Source organism: Vombatus ursinus, unplaced genomic scaffold (genome assembly GCF_900497805.2).
Source record: "Vombatus ursinus unplaced genomic scaffold, bare-nosed wombat genome assembly UNPS02014789.1, whole genome shotgun sequence".
NCBI classification, from domain to species: Eukaryota; Metazoa; Chordata; class Mammalia; order Diprotodontia; family Vombatidae; genus Vombatus; species Vombatus ursinus.
The window spans coordinates 20869551-20890403 of NW_020954567.1; positions in this window are offsets into that span (position 1 = coordinate 20869551).

Below are 20853 nucleotides of genomic sequence, written 5' to 3' on the forward strand. Positions count from 1 at the left end.
GGAAGCCAAGGCTGTAAAAAGGTCAAATAGGATGAGAACTGAGAAAATACTATCAGATTTAACAATTTAGGGAAGTGTGGGAGAAGGGAATAAGCATTTAAAGAGCAGCTATTATGGACCAGGCAGTGTGCTAAATGCTTTACAAATATCTCATTTGATTCTGACAACAACCTTTGAGATAGATATGTTATGACCCCCATTTTACAATTGAGGAAACTAAGGTAGAGAGTAATTGACTTGCCTAGGGTCACATAGCTGAAGTATCTGAGGCCGGATTTGAACTTAGGTCTTCCTATGCACAGTGCCATCTAGCTGCCTCATTTAGCATAATTTGAATAGAAACCAAGGAAGCAGATGGTGGGAAGTAACTTAGGGTTAGGGTTTGACGAATCCTGAGTGACCATAGGGAAAAAACGAAAGGAATTCAAGACTGGAAGCTAATGTATAATTCAATTGGTCAATAGTAGGGTCAAGACTGTGAAAGGATGAAAATGAAGCCAAATCAGGGGTGCTGGAAGAACAGGAAAGATGGAAGACTACAGGCTGTGGTGAGGACAAAAGTTTAGGAAGAGTGAGGTAGAGGTAGAAATGAAAAGAGGAGAGGTTTTGATCACAGGGAAGAATTTCAGAGTTAAAAAATCAAATTACAGAAAAAAACATGGAAAGACTTAAATGAGTCGACTGATGCAAAGTGAAATGAGCAGAACCAGGACAACATTGTACACAGTAACAGCACTATTGTATGATGATCTACTATGAATAACTTAGCTATTCTCAGCAATGCAGTAATCCAAGACCATTCTATAAGACTTATAATGAAAGGTGCTATCCATCTCCAGAGAAAGAACTGGTAGAGCCTGAATGCAGATCAAAGATACTTTTTCTTTACTTACTTTATTTTTCTTGTTTTTTTGGTCTGTGTTTTCTTTCACAGAATAACTTACATAGAAATATGTTTCATATGACTACACGTATATAACCTACGTCAAATAGCTTGCATTCTCAATGAGGGGTCAGGGAAGGGAGGGAGAGAATTTGGAACTCAAAATTTGAAAAAAATGTTAAAATTGTTTTTAATTGTAATTGGGAAAATTGTAATTAAGATTGCAAAAATTGGGAATTAAATTGTAATTGGAAAAATAAAATATTAAATAAGGTTTAAAAAAAGATCAGAATTAGCACAATTATGGGTGGTACTGAGATGAAAGATGTGACCATCCCTTTGGGTATCTGAGATGGAGTTAAGATGTAGAGTATGGGAATCCAGGCGGTTAAGGACATCAATATTTATATGAGGGTAGGAATTGAGTCTGAGAAGAAGACTGTGAGCCAGGTACTGAACTCCTTGAGAAAGGAGGAAGAATGACCTTAGAGGCTGCCTGATGAATTCAACAAGGATCTGGACCTAATGATATAAGGAATGAATGGTTGCTAAATGTTCATGCCAAAAGGACAGTATGGAGTTTGCAATGAGGAATGAGGAATATGCTTTTTTGAAAAATTAAATTTTATTTTATTTTCAAACAAATATCTATCTTCTCTCACTCCCACCTTCCCTCCTCCCCTTATTGAGAAATCAAGAAAAACAAAACTCTTGTTACAAACATTACTAGTCTAGCAAAAACAAATTTCCAAGTTGATCATGTCAAAAAAAAATGTCTCCATTTGTACTCTGTATCTATCACTTCACTATCAGGAGGTGGGTTTCATAAGTCTTCTGGAATTGTGGTTGGTCATTGTGTTGATCAGAGTTCTTAAGTCTTTCAAAGGTGTTTGTCTTTATGATATTATGGCTATTGTATAAATTGTTCTCCTGGTTCTGTTCAGCTCACTCTGCATTAATTCATATAAATCTTTCCAGGTTTCTCTGAAACTGTCTTTCATCATTTTTTATTCACAATGGTATTCCATCAAACTCATGTCATAAACTCATTCCCCAATTTATGGACATCCTCTCCAATTTCAATTCTTTGCCACTACAATAAAGAGCTGCTGTACATATTTTTGTACATATGGATCTTTTCACTTTCTTTGATCTCTTGGGAAGTACAGACCTAGAAGTGGTATCATAGGATCAAAGGGTATGCACAGTTTGGGCCTAGTTGCAAATTGCTTTCTAGAATGGCTGAACAATTTACAAATCGACCAATGGTGCTTTAATGTACCTATTTTTCCATATCCCCTCCAGGATCTGTAATTTTCAACAAAGAGTTTGATCATCCTCTCTCCTGGACTTAGACAGATTTCTTAAGTGATTTCCCCACTACATTAGGTAGTATGGATTGGAACCCAATTCTCTCTCAATTCTAAATCCATTGCTCAGTTATCTATAGTGCCTCTCAGCATGGCAAGAGGTCCTGGGATGGGACCCTTGGTGTCAATGGCAGGAATACTTTGTGTTTGTCAGTGACTTGGCTGTGGTTCTGTGATTATAGATGTACCCTTTCTGTATATATGGTAATAAGTTCTGGACAGTACATTTCCTGGCAAGAAGAGTCTGAACCCAGCTTCTGAGAATAAAATGGGGCTGGGACATTCATCGTCACCACTCAGGTGATGGCTCTTCTCTCAGTCCCATATTCTTTCCTTCCAGGGTTTTAACTGTGTTATGCTCTAGTTATTGTACCTGTTTACTCCTCAGTTGTCTTTCTGGGGTTATCATCTCTAGGTGTGTCTGTTGAGGCTCTTCCTTGAACTCTCTTCCCTTTTCTCTTTGTCTCCTTTCTTTTGCCACTCTTATAAACTCTGATGCGTTCAACAATTTATGTAGATAACTTCCAGATCTACATATGCAGCCGTTATCTCTCTTATAAGCCTCACTCTCAAATGACAAACTAATTGTAGACAATTAACAAATGCTTATTGACTGGCAGATCTATATAGAGATGTCCAATAAGTACCTCAAATACAAAATGTCCAAAACAGAACTCATTACCTACCCCCCCAATTTATTTCTTTTTCATACTTTCCTATGTCTGTTGAGAATGCTGCCATCCTTCTGTTACCCAGGTTTGCAACCTCAGTCATTTTTGCCTTTTCACTTTCCCTAATCCCCTTACCCTCGTCCAATCAATTGCTAAGTCTTGTTTATTCTATCTCTATACTTTATTCTGAATGTGTCCCCTTTTCTCTAGCTTTCTGTTGTGGACTTATAGAGAAAGAACAATGTTCTTGTCATGGGAGATTGGGATAGAACTCAAAATACAGCCTGTAGACCATATTTCCTACCTCTGAAGCCTTCCTCTGTACATCAGTCTTGAAGACCTCCGGTTTCCTTTAAGAATTTTCCTGAGGTAGTGGGCTGAAGAACCCGTTAACCTTTGCAACTTCCAAGTGCTTCTACATCCTCAGTATTGATTTGGGTCACATCAATTCCATAGTTGGACATGCTTTCCCTTCCAATGTTCACTGCCCACCTGTTGTGAAGAGTTTTTCTAGTTCCTCCTACATTATTATGCTAAATAAATACCAGGCTGCAAGTGATAAAAGCCCAGCAATGTTTTCTTTCTTTAGCAATTTTTTTCTTTTCTTTAGGGCATGACTAAATAACAGTGTAGACTGATCATGCCTGCTTGGAGTTTACTGTTATAATTGATGAAACTCACAACCAAGTTAATCTGACATATTTAATGAACTCCATAATCCTTATTATGATGCGTGGTACTTAGGCATAAATGGTAAGTGGTTCATGTAAATGACTGCAATTAGTAATTACTTTGACATAGTCTAAGCACATAGATGTTTTTCTGGAAACCTTGTGCTGTAATTACTGTCTCACACACACACACACACATACCCACACACACCCACACCTTAAAAAAAAGGTCTCGCACAGGGGTGGGGAACTTGTGGCTCCCTAGGTCCTCAAGTGCCGCCTTTTGATTGAAACCAAACTTCACACAACAAATTCCCTTAAAAGGATTTGTTCTGTAAAACTTGGACTCAGTCAAAAGGCTGCACCCAAGGACCTAGAAGGCCACATGTGGCCTCAAGGCTGCAGGTTCCCCACCCATGGTCTTGTATCTTATTCTCCTTAACCTGGGTTCTCTTTTTCTCCCACATTTCTTCCATTCCTTCATTCTGTGGTTCACACTGGAGGTGTCCTGTGCTCTGCCCAGTTGCTTTCATCTCTCTACTCCCAGTTCTTTCTTGTAATCATGTTGTTGTTGTTGAATCGACTTTCAGTTGTGTCCATCTCTTCATGACCCCATTGGAGTTTTCTTGGCAAAGATGCTGGCATGATCTACCATTTCCTTCTTCAGCTCATTTTACAGATGAGAAAACAGAGGCAAACAGGGTTGAGTGATTTGCCTCTGGCCACACTCGAACTCGGGAAGATGAGTCTTCCAGATTCCAGCCCCAGCACACTATCCACTGAGCCACCTAGTTCTCCTTTCCATAAACATAGCTGACCTTTTGAAGTTCCCAAAGAACTTTGTTCCCATTATTTCATTGGAACCTCACAAGGTTCTTGTGAGGCAGATACTACTGGCATTATCAGGCCCATTTTCAGGTGGGGAAACAGAGACTTAGCAATATTAAATGACATGTGGTTGATCTAGGAGAAAGCAGAGGTAAGATCTGAATGTAGAACTTCCTGGTTCTAAATCAAGCACTTTGCCTGTTCATTATTCCATGGTCTCCTAATATGCCTTTTCTATTCCAGCTGGAGGGTTCATAGATCTGTTCCCCATGTGTTCCTGCTTTTCGTCCCTATGGTGGATGCTCTGGACAACAAAAGGCTTGAAGAAGCAGGAATTGTGGGTCCTGAGGCCTGTAGAGGATTGGGGTGATGATGGGTTGGTGGGGGTAGGTGCTGACAGCATGATCACTTCGGGAAAGTGAGACTTTATCATAGAGGTAGTAGGACAGGCTGGGGAGAGAAGGCCCAGAGAAAATGGGATTGGTGGCTTAACATTTGGAAGTCTGGGGGGAAGAGGGAGTGGCAGGGAAAAGGGAAGGGGAAGGAAAGAGGAAAGGTGGGAGGCCAGCTTGAGCACCTGACTGTTTTCTTCTGACCTCCTTCCCCCCACCCCCCCAGCTCTCCACAGTAACTGAAGGGAGTGCAGCCTTAGGACAAAGGGGGACTTTAGAGGCAAAGAAAAGATCCCTCTTACTTCTATATGCTTTTGTCTTAAATTTCTTTAATGGAAAAACAAACAAACTCATTTTACAATGAAAGATTCAAAAGCTTTAAAATGCAAGTAAATACAGAAGAGAGTTAATACATTCATGTGAATGAAACTCAATTTGAGTAAAAACCCTTGAGTCAGAACCTTTCTTATTTAGTTGTTTTGAGAACACTGGTTCACCGAAAATGGGAGCGCTCAGACCACTGGAAGTCCCAGTCTGGCCTCTGCCATTAAGGTCACTTGGTGACTTTGGACTAGTCATCTTTCCTTTCTGGTTTCAGTTCTTTCATTTGTAAAATGAAGGGATTGAATTAGATTATCTCTAAGGTTCCTTTGTTTCTTTTTTTAAAATTTAATTTAATTTTTAATTTATGGAATAAAACAAGCATTTCCATAACATAGTATAATTTAAAAAAAGATGATTGCACATGAAATTGCAAATCTATTATGTACAACTTGCTATCCCTTGCTATCCCTAAGGTTCCTTTCTACAGGGATTCTATAATTCTTGGATTCTACAGAGAAGCTCTAGGCAGAGGGAATCCTGATGTGGTCTGACACACATCAACATCACTTTAGTGGGAGCTACAGTGGGAAAAGGCAGGAAGGAATAGATGTCTCAAAGTTCCAAGTCTTAATTCAATGTACCAGTCTAGGAAGAATTGTAATAAGGTGTTAACTCTTTATTGAATGAGATAAAATTACCAACAGCCAGGGACTTTGAATCAAGGGGGAGATATCATTGTTGTATTGTATTAATGTGAATTGATATGTAGGATTGATTCTAAGTATCTAGAAAATGCTTGTTAGGAATTAAGAGATCATTGGGTCTAGGTCCTTTTTTTCTAGTCAGAAAACTATGGTGCAGAGAGAGGAAAGATTTGTCCAGTTGATATACTCTGGTTAACATGTGGTGCAATGGAATGCGGGTTGGAGATTTCAAATCAGGCATTCAGTCATTTCTTCAGATATGTCTGACTCTTCACGACCCCATTTGAGTTTTTCTTGGCAAAGATGTTAGAGTGGTTTGCCATTTCCTTCTCTAGCTCATTTTACAGATGAGGAAACTGAGGCAAACAGGGTTAAGTGACTTGCCCAAGATCACACAGCTAGTTAGTGTCTGAGGTCAGATTTGAACTCAAGAAGATGAGTTTTCCTGACTCTGGGCATGGCACTCTATCCTATCCTAGCTGTGTTATATTCTACCTGTGTGATAGGTAAGTGCCTTAAGTTACTTTCTACCCGTGTGCTAGGCAAGACACTACTTCTCTGGCCTTCATTTTTCTCATCTGTGAAATGAAGAAGCATGGACTGGACAATGCCAGTTGCTGGCATTCTAAGATCCCATAGAGGTAGTGATGGGGTACAGGCCCTAGCAGAGACCTTTGCCCCTTACCCCAAAAGCATTTGGGTCCCATTTGTCTACGGACCCTGGAAAATCCCACCTTGAACTCTCCTTGAATTTTCCCACTTGATCAAGTCTCTGGCATTCACCTAGTGCTATAATCCTCTCAATTGGCCTTTCATTATCACATCCTTAACCTAGCCCAGCCCTTCATCTGTTACCTTCAGATGACCCCGGCTACTTCCCAACCTTGATCCTATCTAGACCCCATTCTCTTGGTCCAGGTCCCTGGCATTCGACCTCTCAGTAACTCCCATCAAGATTCTCCCTAGATCCCTTCTCCCAGTTGCCTCAGACTACCTGGCCACTCCTAGATCCCTCCCACAGTTTCTCTGTATATAAGATCCATCTTGCCTCTATTAAGGGGCTCAGATTCAATCTGGCCTGTTTTCATTAGCAATACAGATGTTCAGATTCTTTAAGAGTCTGGCCAATATGGCGGATTTTTAATAAACCTTGTCTTTGGCTGAAAGAAGGCTTGGGTTGAATTCATTCAGGCAGGACCCCTGAGTCATGATTTTGGGGTTCCAGCACCCCTAAACCTCAACAGTAGTAAATAGTTGAGCCATGTTTTCAGATGCAGGTTCATTCTACTAGACCACTGGGAGGCCTTGTAGTGAAGATGTAAATGCTTGGTTCCTGCTCTAACCTTTTCCCTGCTTCTGCTAGGTTGACATATGAGGGACACTGCTAGCCCACTACTTTGTTGGGTCCATAAAAAGCTGGGTTTGTGCCCCAAGCAGCACCCCAGGCCAGGAAGAAGCTGTACCTTGCATGCAGGTACTTGTTCCAGGCTTTGGCTAAGCCCCCTAAGGGAAACTTTCCAAATTCTGCCTCACCTGGCTCATTCTCAGGGCACTAATTTCCAAACCTGATAATTTTCATGAAGAACCTCAATGCTTCCTCTCCCTTTTCAGTTGAGACTTAATGGCAGAGAGCTGGAGCAGGGTCTTGTTGCTAAGTCTTCATTATTTCCATAACATATTTTACAGGACTCCTACTAATATACTATGAAGCATTGTGCTAATTAAAACTAAGAGAGTCATGTCAAATTAAATGAGCAAAGTACATTGGGTTAGGCAGTATTCTGGCTTGTTATTGTGTGTTTGTTTATTTGTTAATTGGCCAAGTTCAGTAATCTGTAGACTTTTTTTCTTGTCATTAATACAGATTACTGACATCTCTAGCCTCAGCTGCAAGGTCCAGTGAAGGAGGATAACTGGAATGGGACATCATTGACTTCTAGCTTCTAGTCTTGTTGGGTGATCTGGGGAAGGTACTTGGCCCTCTCTGGGCTCTATTGCTCCTGGAAAATGTCTCATTACCTACCCTACTTCTCAGAGGCTCTGGAATCATTGTCATAAGAATATTTGAAAAGCACCCAGAGAGCACTAGGAGGGAGCTGTGATATGAAAACAAAGTCATCCACAGTCCAGAACCATGCAGAGGCTTTGAAGATTAGCCAGTTGGCATGGCTGAATGCCCTTCGATGAGCTTAGTGGTGTCCAAGGCCAACTTTGGAATGAAACCCTCGGCTCCTGGCACAGATGTCACTTCCCTCTCCAGTCTAGCTCTGAGATGGTAGAAAGAACTCTGGATTTGCAGTGAGAAGACCTGGGTTCCAGTTCCAACTCTGCCATGTACTAGTTGTGTGGCTTTAGGCAATTTATTCAACCAATCTGAGCTCCAATTTCCTTATCTGCAAAATGGGATAGCAATACTTGCAATAATACCTAATCCAAAGGTTGTAATGAGGACCATATGAAGTGATAATATGCAAAATGTTTGTAACCATAAAGTCTTGTATAGGCATCACCTATAATTATTTTCCTTAATGTTTCAGTTTTTAAGGAGAGATCCTTCTCCATTCCGTCTTCCTGGGTCTTTTTGGCCCACAATGATCTCTCTCTTCTCTGTCATTCTATAGTACAAATAAACTTGGCATTCATTGGCTACTATGTCACCTTTTATTATTGTAATAGTGTTTAATTTTTCATGTGTACATGTTCATTTGATTTTTTTTGCATGCTCCACAGCACTTTGAATATAGTGGTGGTGTTGAATCATTTCAGTCACGTCTGATTCTCTGTGATCCCATTTGAGACTTTCTTGGAAAAGATACTAGAGTGATTTGCCATTTCCTTCTCTAGCTCATTTTACATATAAGGAAAGTGAGGCAAACGGGGTTAAATGACTTCCCTACAATCACACAACTAGTAAGTGTCTGAGGCCAGATTTGAACTCAGGTCTTCCTGACTCCAGGCCAGATGCTCTATCCACTGTGCCACCTAGCTGCCCTTGAGCATAGTAGGTACTTAATACAGTGACTGATTGGTTGATTTGGTGTAACTAGAAGTAGGGGATCCAGGTAGCACTGAAGACTCCACCATGGGCTCTGGGCCCTAGATGTCTACTTCACAGTCTTATGTCGGTCTTTTCCACTTGAACTGAAGAACACTTGCTAAGAACTGTTGGCTGCACCCAGAAGGAGTTGGTGGGTCCCCTATTTTTCCTTATTAGGGAATACATGGTCCCTTTTGCTCTTGGATTGGGGAAAGATGGCTATATACATGAAAAAAGTCCTCCTTTTTTGACTGGATGTTAGGGCTGGTGAATCACAGGGGTGATGTAACATTCAGAAGAACTGTGGCCTACCAAACACTTGCAAGGTCCTTCCTCAGCAAGGTCAAAGAGTACAAAATGGATCTTTATTTTTTTTCCTTTCAGCTTACATTTGAATAGTGCAGACAGGATTCTTGATTGGGATAGGGGTTGAAACTAGATAGTCTTTGAGGTCCCATATGAAGCTGCAATTCTGTGAGTCTCTATTCAAAGTTCCTTTAGGTACATTAACTCACTAAACCTTATACTAACTCTATGAGTTATGGTAAGGAATTATTGCCCCCATTTTGCAGATGAGGAAGCTGGCTTCCCCAAGGTTATAAAGCTCATTAGTGACAGAATTGGGCTTAGAACCCAGAAGCCTGAGTGATTTATATTTCTGTTTTGGATTGCACCCTGCTACCTCTATATAAGCCTTGTGGTTGGAGCACAATGTCAAGGAGGCTAGCAGTATGGATTTATTTATTATTTATATTTATTTGTATTTATTTTCTCTATTATTATATTTATTTTTGTTATTTATTTCCTGCATGTCTTGATTAGTTTTATCCAGAGAAGAATTCTGCCCCACAAATCTCCCATAGCTGTCTCATTAGTGAATGTCCCTCCTCATAGATTTGAAGATGAAAAGGACCTTCAAGTCACCAAGTCCGACCTTCTTTATTTTCCAGCTGAGGATATTGAGGCCTAGAGAGGTTGAGCTGACTTGCTTAATTTCATACATCTAACAAGCAATAGACTGGAATTGAATTCAGATCTTCTGGCTGCAAATGTTGTGATCTTTCCATTACATCTGAAAAAATGTGACTTGGGTCCCAAATGATACTATCTTAGGCTTTTGTCAAAGGCAGGGGTTCTTAACCTTCATGTGTCATGGAGCTCTTTGGCAATCTGATGAAACTTATAGGCCCCTTGTTGTCTACATTCAGAGAGGAAAGATATTCTAAATTTCAGTTAGAAGTTAATCAGTCAATAAACATTTATTAAGTGCTAACTAGTGCATTTATTGAGTACCTAGGGACAGCTAGCACAGTACCAGGCACGTAGCAGGTGCTTAATAAATATTTGTTGGTTAACTGATTCTCTGAGATTGATAAGGCTCACTTGTGGCAGGTTGCCTTTCCTCTGTGTACTGGGCATGCCTACTTTCCCTACCTAACAGCTCCTCTTCCTTCTCTTTTGTGGAAACTTCCATATCTCATGCACATACTTCTTATTTGACTTAGCTGGGATTCCCACACTCGCACTTGACAGGGAAATCCATTCTATCTGTCTGAATGAAGACAATTCCTCATCTTAAAATCTATGACATTCCTTTCCTTGGTGAGCTGCCTTGATGTGAAGGTGATCATGACCCATCCTGCCCCTAAGAAGAGGAAAGATAGAGAGCTTGGAGGAATTGAATGTGGTGGAACCAAGGGAGGGGCTCTCCGAAGGACCATGGCTGACTGCCACCTCTTCTTCCTACTGCCATGACTGAAGGACCAGCTCACTTGGGGTTCTGACTACCACCCTGGTTGTATCCTTGCCCCTGATCCATGAGTGTTTCATTTTAGGCTCATAAGCCTCCTTTTATGTGTGATACCATAAGCAATAATAAAGGCCTAGATAGAGAGCTTGGAGGATTTGGATGTGGTGGGACCAAGGGAGAGTGGGCTCTCTGAAGCACTGTAACTGACCCCCACCTTTTGCTCTTACTGCCATGGCCCAAAGACCAGATCACTTGAAGTTCTGGCTACCATCCTGGTTGTATCCTTGTCCCTGATCTCTGAGTGTTACATTTTAGGCTCATAAGCTTCCTTTTATGTATGATATCATAAGCCATAATAATGGCCTATTGGTTTATGTACTTCTGGTCTGGCTGATTCTTTGATTAAATCTCCTCTGAGTCTCATTACAGGGCAGCTAGGTGGTAAATGGATACAGTGCCAGGCTTGAAGTCAGAAAGACTCTTCTTCTTAAGTTCAAATCTGGCCTCACATACTTACTAGCTTTGGAATCCTAGGCAAGTCATTTAACCCTGCTTGCCTCAGTTTCCTCCTCTGTAAAATGAGCTAGAGAAGGAAATGGCAAACGACATTAGCGTCTTTGCCAAGAAAACCCCAAAAGGGTTCACAAAGAGTTGGACACAACTGAAAATGACTGGACAACAACAAAATGCCTACTATGTGTCAGGCACTGTACTGAGTGCTGGGGATACAAAAAGAAGTAAAACACAGACCTGATCTCAAGGAGTTCACAGTCTAATGGAGGAGACAATGAGAAAACAAATGTTCAAACAAGTTATATACAGGCTAAATAGAAGATAATTATAGAGGGAAGGCTAGAATTGAGGAATTGAGAAAGTCTTCCTAGAGAGTATGGGATTTTAGCTGAGACTTACTATATGAAAAAAATGCTCTACATAACTAATAATCAGAGAATTCAAGCTAAAGCAATTGTGACGTTTTTACATCATACTGATCAGATTGACAAAGATGACAAAAGAGGAGGATGACAAATGTTGGAAGGGCTGTGGGAAAACAGACACTCTGGTGTATTGTTGGTGGAGTTGTAAATTAGTACAGCTATTCTGGAAATCAACTTTCAACCATGCCCACAAAGTAGATGCTTATAAATGTCTGTTGACTGACTATTTGATGGGGTGGGGACCTGAACCTCTTTTAATGAATATGATGGCATCCAGAAAAAGGGGAGGACATATATTCTTAGGCGTAGAGGGTTTTATTCTTTTTCTTTATTTTTCAGTTGGGGGGCAATGGGAGGGAGAGCTACTAAATATTTGTAAAATAAAGAAATACATTAAAAATCTTTCTTTCTAATTTGCAGAGATGTTGACCTTCCCTGGTAGAATAAGTTGCTCACCAGGAGCTCACTACTCCAGTGAAATCCCAAGTCCAATTCTTATCCCTTTGTATATTATCCCCCTATTATACTGTAAGTACCATGAGGTCAAGGACTATCTTTTATCTGAACAGTGTAATTTTTCTAGCACTTAGCACAATGTTCTGCGGATGATGAGTGCTTATTAAATGTTTCTGGCAATGTAGAGGAGATTGCATATTACCCATAAGTGCTTATGGCTTCATTCTAATTGTTATGGGAGAATTGATCTACTTATTCACTGATGATAGATGGGACAAAACATGGTCTTATTGTTTGTCCTTCGTTCTTGAAGAAGACCATGACGTTGGGAAGGTGATGCCATGATGTGAAAGTGAATTGGATTTAAGTGAGGGAGGGCTGTGCAAAGTCACCAGCCACACATTCTCCTCTGGAGCCATCTGGGTTCAGTAGCAAGGTATAGATCAGGACACCTAGAGATGGCCCCCAACGCTCCATGTTATATTGCAGAGAACACTGGGGCAGGATGTCCATTATCCCCTTGGAACCTGCAGGTGGAAGGGAGGGCAAGAAAAGTGATTGCCTCTCGGAGTCAGGAGGTCTGGGTCAAAGTCCAGATTCTACCACCCACTAACCATGTGACTTTGGACAAGTAACTTCCCTAATCCTGTAAAATGGGGTTAGTTCTCTACCTATATTACAATTCTGTTGTGAGGATGGAAAGGGGATAAGGGATATAAAATACTCTGCAAACTGTAAAGCTCTAAACAAATGCCAGCTATTATTATGGGAGGAAGGTGGGTGGTGTTACCTCAGTTGTTCTATGTCAAGTAGATTTCCTCATTATTCAGGGGCAGCAACACCAACTAATTTTGTATCTAGACAAGAATACGCAATTGAGTCTCCCTAGTCTAATAGCAAGGAATTCTTATAGGAATAGATCCACATTTTACATATTTTCCTGAGCCCCTCAGCTTTGGTTGCCCAAGGTCAATAATGACAATTAGCATTTTACAAAGTTCTTTACAAATATTATCTCATTTGATTTGCACAGCAATCCTGGAAAATAGGTTCTGTTATTAGCTCCACTTTATAGATGAAAAAAATGGAGGATTGAAAGAGGTTAAATGACTTGGTCAGAGTCACACAGTAAGTCTCCAAGGCAGGATTTGAATTCAGGTCTTCTTCACTACAAGGGCAACATTCTAACCATTGTGCCACCTAGCTGTCTCAGTTACTTTGCCTTTGTTACTACTCTGTTGTGATAGATCACAGAATTTCATAAGTGGAAAGAATATGAGAAAGAATTCCACCTTATACTACCTTGACCTGACTGAGAATCTTTTCTATAACATCTCTGATGAGTCGTTATCTAGTCTTTCATTGAAGACTTTTGGTGAGAGGAAACCCATGACCTCCTGAAGTGGACCATTTCACTTTGAAACAACCACAATTGTATAGCAATTTTTCTCTGTATGGAGCTGAAATCAGCCAGTCTGTAGCTTCCAATCATTCTCCTCCATCTATCGTTTGGAACCTGTCCTATCTGGCAGATCTTCAGATACTTGAAGATACATCATAATTGTCCCTCCTTCCATCCCCCGCTCCCTTCTTTTCTTTTCTAGTTCCTTTAAGTTTTCTCTTCCCTAGGCTAAATTTTCCTAGTACCTTCAAGAGATCTTACATGGAAGATGCCTCACCATCCTGACAGCCCTCTTCTCAACCCTCTCCATCTTCTCTGTGTTCAATAGATTGTGACATCAGGGGTTGAAAAGTCTGTCTCTCTCCCCACCCCACCTATTCCTCCCCCCCAACCAAATTCTTTGTACCTTTTTCTTCTGATGCTTAGATGTCTATAATTAGACCTTTATTCCTTTGGTTTAAGGCTTCCTATCCCCTGTGGAAATGCAAATAACTGAAAGATATGAGGCACAATGAATTATTTATACCCGGGTGTTTATGAATTATAAAAATTTTAGCACTGTAAGAGATCTTGGGGATTATCTGGTCCAAACTCTTCATTTTCCAGATGTGCAGATTGGGTTGCAGCTAGGGAAAGTGCTTTGTGGAAGGTTCCCTACCTAGTCAGAGGCAGAGCCAGGATTAGAATCCAGTCTCCTGACTTCCAGTTCAACTTCCTTTCTACCACGCACCTCTGCTGATACTTTCCTGGGAGGTGGGTTTGATAAATGGAGAAAGCTGGGAAGGTGGGCAAGTGGAGGATGGAATGCTCAGGGGTGGCAGGGTAAGGGCTCGTAGAAGGATTTTAGCTTTATGCTGAGTCATGATCCTCCCCTCTCTTTTGCCCTCCAAGGGTTGTTTTTTTCATTCATTCATTCATTCATTCATTCATTCATTCATTTATTTAATTTTGGGCAATTGGGGTTAAGTGAGTTGCCCAGGGTCACACAGCTAGTAAGTGTCAAGTGTTTGGGCTGAGGTTGGATTTGAACTCAGGTCCTCCTGAATCCAGGGCTGGTGTTCTATCCACTGCGCCACCTAGCTGCCCCCAAGGGCCGTTTTAATAAACGATACTTAATGGTGGTCAGGTAGGTGAAGGTAAAATACCTGAGACTCTCTTTAAACAGTTGTCATAATCTAGAGCCAGTGTGATTAAGAAGGGGAAATTAAAAAGGAGATTGAGAAGATCTGAGAAGGGGGAAGTAGTTTTCCAGGTCAGATTGAATGTCAGGCTTTAGCCTGGTTGGAGACTGAGGGGTCTCTGTCCAGTGAGTTAGTATGGCAAGTGCAGCACATACATGGGCAGTCCTGCTATGGACACTAGGTAGCTGAGAACCAGAGTCAGTCTGCCCTGCTCTGCACATACCATTGGGAAGGATGTTAGGTACAATTCAGTGCTCTTTGCACAAAGGGAAAAAGATGTGTATGGGCTCTTAGAACATTAGTTGCTATGGCAACATCTGCCTTTATTATCACCTCAATCCATTCACGGTATAAATATAGTAACTATTTGACTTCCCCCGCCCCCGTCCACTTGGTGGTTTTTTTTGTGTTAATATTAAAAAAAATGAATTGACAACACGGTGGAAGGTGAGGATTAGGGGTAGTCAGGGCATTGGTGAGGGTCCTAATGTTGGGAAGACTGTCAGGCATCTTGGGGACAGCTATAGGGTCCCTTTAGAAGGGCAATGGATCTTTCTAGTTACCACAGATTCTCAAAGACAATCCCCTCCTTTACACTATGTGGAGTGACTGACTGGGGCAGGGATATTTGTGGGAATGTCGGGTCAAAGCTCCAGTGTGGATCTGGTTGGGTGGATGGAGACTGGAAGAGTAATGAAGAGGAGCAAAAGTAGGTAGAGGAGAGTCTGTGGTTCTTGCACTACCAGGAGTCTTATCTCAACAGGAATTTTTCCTAGCTTGGAGTGGAGAAGGAATGTGGTTCACATGGTAGAGGTTTCTTGGAAAGGAGGAGGGGATAGTATATGATGTCACAAAGTCAAAGAATTTCAGAGCCAGAAAGGACCATGGAAGACAATCTAGCTCAACCCCGCCAGACTCCAGGAAAAGCTTCAGTGCCTGTCCCCTATTTTCCCTCCACCTTCATCTCCATCCTTTCCAAGCTAGCAAGGAGTAGTGGGGATGAAAGTGATTAATTAGAAATCCTGACAAATTCTGTACCCTTGCTGGGGCTGGAGAACTAGAACTCACCCTAATGTAGGGAGCCTGATTATAGGCTCATTGATCTAGAATTGAAAGGGACCTTAGATGTCATGTCATCCAACCCTCTCATTTATACAGATGAGGAAACCTATTTATACAGACCTAGAGAGATTAAGTGATATGCCAGAGATCAAAGAGGTAGTAAGTGGCAGATTCATAATTCAGAGTTGGGTCCTCATTATCGAATTTCAGTACTCATCTGACTGCCTCAGTTCTTTTTGTTCCTTCCCATTTGGAGTAATTATGTACAGGCATACTTTTGAGATGTTGCAAATTTGGTTCTGGATCATGACAATGATGTGAATATCATAACAAAGTGAGTTTCATGAATTTTTTTGGTTTCCCAGTGCTTTTAAAAGTTATGTTTACACTATACTATAGCCTATTAAGTATGCAATAGCATTATGTCCAAAAAATACATATACCTCAATTAAAAAATACTTTATTGCTAAAAATGCTAATCATCACCTGAGCCTTCAGTGAGTTAAAATCTTTTTGCTGGTGGAAGGTCTTGCCTTATGTCGATGGCTGCAGACCGATCAGGGTGGTGGCTGTTAAAGGTTGGGATGGCTATGACAATTTCTTAAAATAAGACAACAATGTAGTTTGCCTTGATTAACTCTTCCTTTCATTTGGATGCTTAGAGGCCATTGTAGGGTTACTAACTGACCTAATTTCAGTACTGCTGGATATCAGAGTAAGGAGACCTGAGGAGAGGGAGAGAGACTGGGAAATGGCCGGTTGGTGGAGCAGTCAGAACACATGAAACATTTATCAATTGAGTTCACCATCTTACATGGACATGGTTTGTGGTGCCCCAAAGCAATTACAATAGTAATATCAAAGACCACTGATCACAGATCACCATAACAGATACAATAATAATAAAAAAGTTGAAAATATTGTGAGAATTACCAGGATGCGACACAAGATGATATGACCACATGCTGTTGGAAAAATGGCACTGATAGACTTTCTTGATATAGGGTTGCCACAAACCTTCAATTTGTAAAAAATACAAGTATCTGCAAAGTTCAATAAAGCAAAGCACAATAAAACAAGGTATGCGTGTTTATCTTTCCTCTCCTCCCTTTCCTTCCCCAACAACTTTCCTTTCAAAGGTCTGGTTCTGCTTCCTTCCTGCTTTTGCCCATGGGTGATTTTAAAGGGGAGAGTCCCCTCAGGGGTCCAGGTAAAAAGTGGGAGGTCTATTGCGGACCTGAGGTTAAAAACCCTTGTCTTAGAGGGAGGAGAAGAGGACTGTACTTGGTTAGGTTCATCCTTGTTTTGGGAAGTTTTGTGCCATTCCTGCTTTTCTTTGGTTGATGCTCCCCCCTTGGAGGAGGACGTTAGGCCAGCTATTTGGGGGGAGTTTATGAAACTACTGAGCAGGGTTGCATTGGAGTGGAAAAGAAGACTTGGGAAGAAATATGGACAGAATTACCTTGCAGACAGGACCCTAAATTACTATAGAAAATCATAGGATTCAGAACTCGAGGGGGCTTTAGAGATCAATTAATCTGACTCTTTCATTTTCAAGTTAAGAAAATAAAGACCCAGGGAGGGAAGTGACTTAATAATAATAGCCAACATTTATATTGTGTCTACTATGTACTAGGCACTGTGATAAGTACTTTTGTAAGTATTAGCTTATTTGATCCTCACAACAACTCTGGGAGGTAAGTGCTGTTATTATCCCCATTTTACAGTTGAGGAAATTGAGGCAGATAGTGGTAAGTGACTTGCCCAGGGTCACACAGCTGGTAAATGTCTGAGGCTAGATTTGAACTCAAGTTTTCCTGACTCCAGGCCAAGAGCTCTATGAACTATGGCACCATTTAGCTGCACCCTTGTCCAAGATCACACTGGTGTTTGAATTCTAGTCTTCTGACCCCAAGTATAGCATTCTTTCCCCTATTTAGGATCGCTGATGCTAAAAGTTTCCCTTTCCCTCACCATCTCCCCCTTTCCTCACCCATCCCTTCATCCCTTCTCAGGCTACATGGGTTCCAGGCTTTCTTGTGGGGTCTTTCAAGAGTTTCCTGGTATATAATCCTAGTAGATTTTGGATCTTTTGTTCAGGAAATGGTTTTACCTGTGGAGTCTTATTTCTTTTGGAATTGGTTATATCTGCTGACTTTCCCTTTACTCAATCATGGGAGGAGGATGGGGAAAATTAGATAGGAGGGAGGAAGAAAGGGCAGAAGTAAGGAGGGAAGTGGCTGAGGGAGATTTGGCCACTGTTTCAGGCCCAAGTCCCATAGTCGGTTCTTCTTATGTCTGAAAGACTGTGCTATGCTTATTGGCAAAAGTCCTTCAGATTGTTCACACAGCCCTCTCCCCCTCTCCTCTCCTTTTCTCTTCTCTTTCTCCCTTTCCCTCACTTTTCTCTCATTAGCCTCCTGATGAGAAAAATGAGTGGACCCCAGATATTCCTAGTTTCTAAGTGAGAAGACTGCAGAGGAGAGGGAAGCATTTGGGGGTTGGAGGCTGGCTGTGCACCTTCTTCCAGGGCATTGTCATTAGGGCCTATGTTGGGAGGCCAGATGACTTGGGGGTCGGGGACTGGAGCTGAAAGTAGTGTTAGGGTCTGTGGGCTCCCATCATGGCCTATCTAGGGTTGTCTCCCTGACCCTGGGGGCAGGGAGAAGGGATTGTCTCCACCAGAGGTGCAGAGTCCTTTATTGTTCCACCCTGCTGTACCTATAGGTGATAATGCTGTATCTTAAATTGCCTGGGGGAACACACTAACTGGCAACACAAATTTAAAAAGTAGGAATACAAATGAGCATGCAAATAAGATGATAATTAAGAATACCAATGAAAACTTAAGTATGATAATAACTTAGTATACAGATGTAAGCATAAATATCATAATAACTTGGAAAACACATGAGAATATCAACACTAATAAGCAAACAGCCTCTACAGCTCCCAACACAAATTTATTCTCAAAAAACAAAATCCCCGATACTCTCCATATAGCATCACATTCTCTAATAACCATGCAAGAAATACCTTTCCTTCTTAGGAGCAGGACTGGCTCCTGAGTTCTGGAGAAGGAAGGAACTTACCTGGTGGGCACACATTATTCCTTGGAAATCCTTAAGGAGGCCAAAGCTGTCAGACATGGGGAGAGAGTACTGAGATAAAAACAGGGTTGGAAGACATTAACTCTGTATCTCCAGTGGAGGTCAAAGAAGAGTCCTTGGAGAATGCTGTCTGCCACTCAAAGGACATTAGATTTCTGGTCTTAGCCCACTTCCTGAGGCCCACAGGTCCCACCCTCCCTTTACCACTTTGTTAAAAATCATCTCAGTCAGGGTCCTGGGATTTTCTTTTGATTCTAAATGTAAAGAACACATGAGGAGGTGGTACAGTGGAAAGGGAACTCCCTGGCTTTGGGATCAGAGGAACTGGGTTCAAATCTCCTAATTAATTAATTGTGTAATTTTGGAGTAATTATCTGTAAAGTGAGAGATTGGTACTAGAGGCCCCTACCAGCTATAAATTTCTGATCCTAGTTAGGGTCTCCTTGGGAATCCATGTGCCAGATGACTAGTCTGTGGGATGAAGTGTATAAGAATTATCCTTAGATAGATAATAATAGCTGACATTTATGTTGGGCTTTAAGATTTGCAAAGAACTTTGCATACATTATTTTGCTTGATTCTTACAACAACTGGTACAACTTTGGTACTTTAGCTATATTATCTCCATTTCACAGATGATGAAACTAAGCCTTAAAGGAGCTTAAGTGATTTGCTCAGGGTCACACAACTAGCGAGTATCAAAGGTAGGGTTTGAGTCCCATTCTTCCTAGCTATGGGTCTACCTATATTTTTTTTCTGGTACCACACTGCTACCTTTCCTGTTCCAATTCATACATACGATCCTTTCCCAATAAAGGGGACAGCCAGTCTTTTCAGTGTTCTCAGAGGCAGGTGATGGCAGATTGCCACTTTTTTTTTCCCCTGGGAGCAGAAAGTCTAGAGTATATTTAAGCCAAGTATTGCTATTCTTTGGAAATGATATGTCAATCAAACTGGAGCATTTGTGGAATGCTCGCCCTGACTAAGGAGTCTGACAAAGACTTGGGGAAAGAGTGAAGGAAGCAGGGAACAATGGGAAGCGGGAGAGAATTTTGCATGAGGCACACAGATGAAATTAGTCACAAAAAAGCCAATATTATAATTATATGGTGGTTCTCAGCATAAATTTGGGTATCTTACAAGAACCCTCGCGTAATATTGTATCAAAAACATGTTGTTTCTTTTCTGCAGAATGTAAGCCCCTTGAGGGCAGGACCTATTTTTCATTTAGTTTGTGTATCAAGTCTTGAGTCTGGTTTTGAAGGATGTTATCTTTACAGATTGATGGAGAGGAGGTAGAAGGGTATTCAGAGCAATTCATTCACTAAGTGTTAACTTTCTAGATCTTTTGCGTTTGACTTAGGGTACCTGCCATCTGGAGAAGAAGATCCTGTTTAGAGCTGCCCAGTTGCTGGAGTTACTTCCAGGTTGGGTTACTGGAAGGAACAATGATATCACACACAACCTCCAAATGAGCTTTTCAATACAAAAATGTCTTTTTTAAACTACCATTTGTATTGACTAACATCAGGATTTACTTATCTAAAACAGCATAATCAAACATTAAAAGTGAAACTGACAAAGTTTCAGTACAACTTTGAATACTGTAATCTATTTAACTATTTATTATAATAGGTTTAGATAAACATCTGTTTTCTTTTTTTAATCAGAGGAAAGCTTTTATTCCACTTCGAATAGACTACCCTAGGGCTTTTTAAAGTGTCTATTCCTGCTGCTCTTGGTTGTAAAGGTATTAATTGCCTCATTAGTACTTTCCAATACTCTGTATACATTGAGGCTGGCTGGAGCCCGTGTTCTGTCTGTCTTCAGAACTCAGTGCAAACACCACCTCCTACTGTAGCCCCTTCTCCATTCCTTCAGCTGCCACTGCTTCTCCTTCTAAAACCTCTGCTGTTCAGTTGTTTCAGTCATGTCTCATTCTTCATAACCCCTTTTTGGAGTTTTCTTGGTAAAGATACTGCAATAGTTTCCCATTTCCTTCTCCAGCTCATTTTACAGATGGGGAAACTGAGGCAAACAGGGTTAAAATGACTTGCCCAAGATCATACTGCTA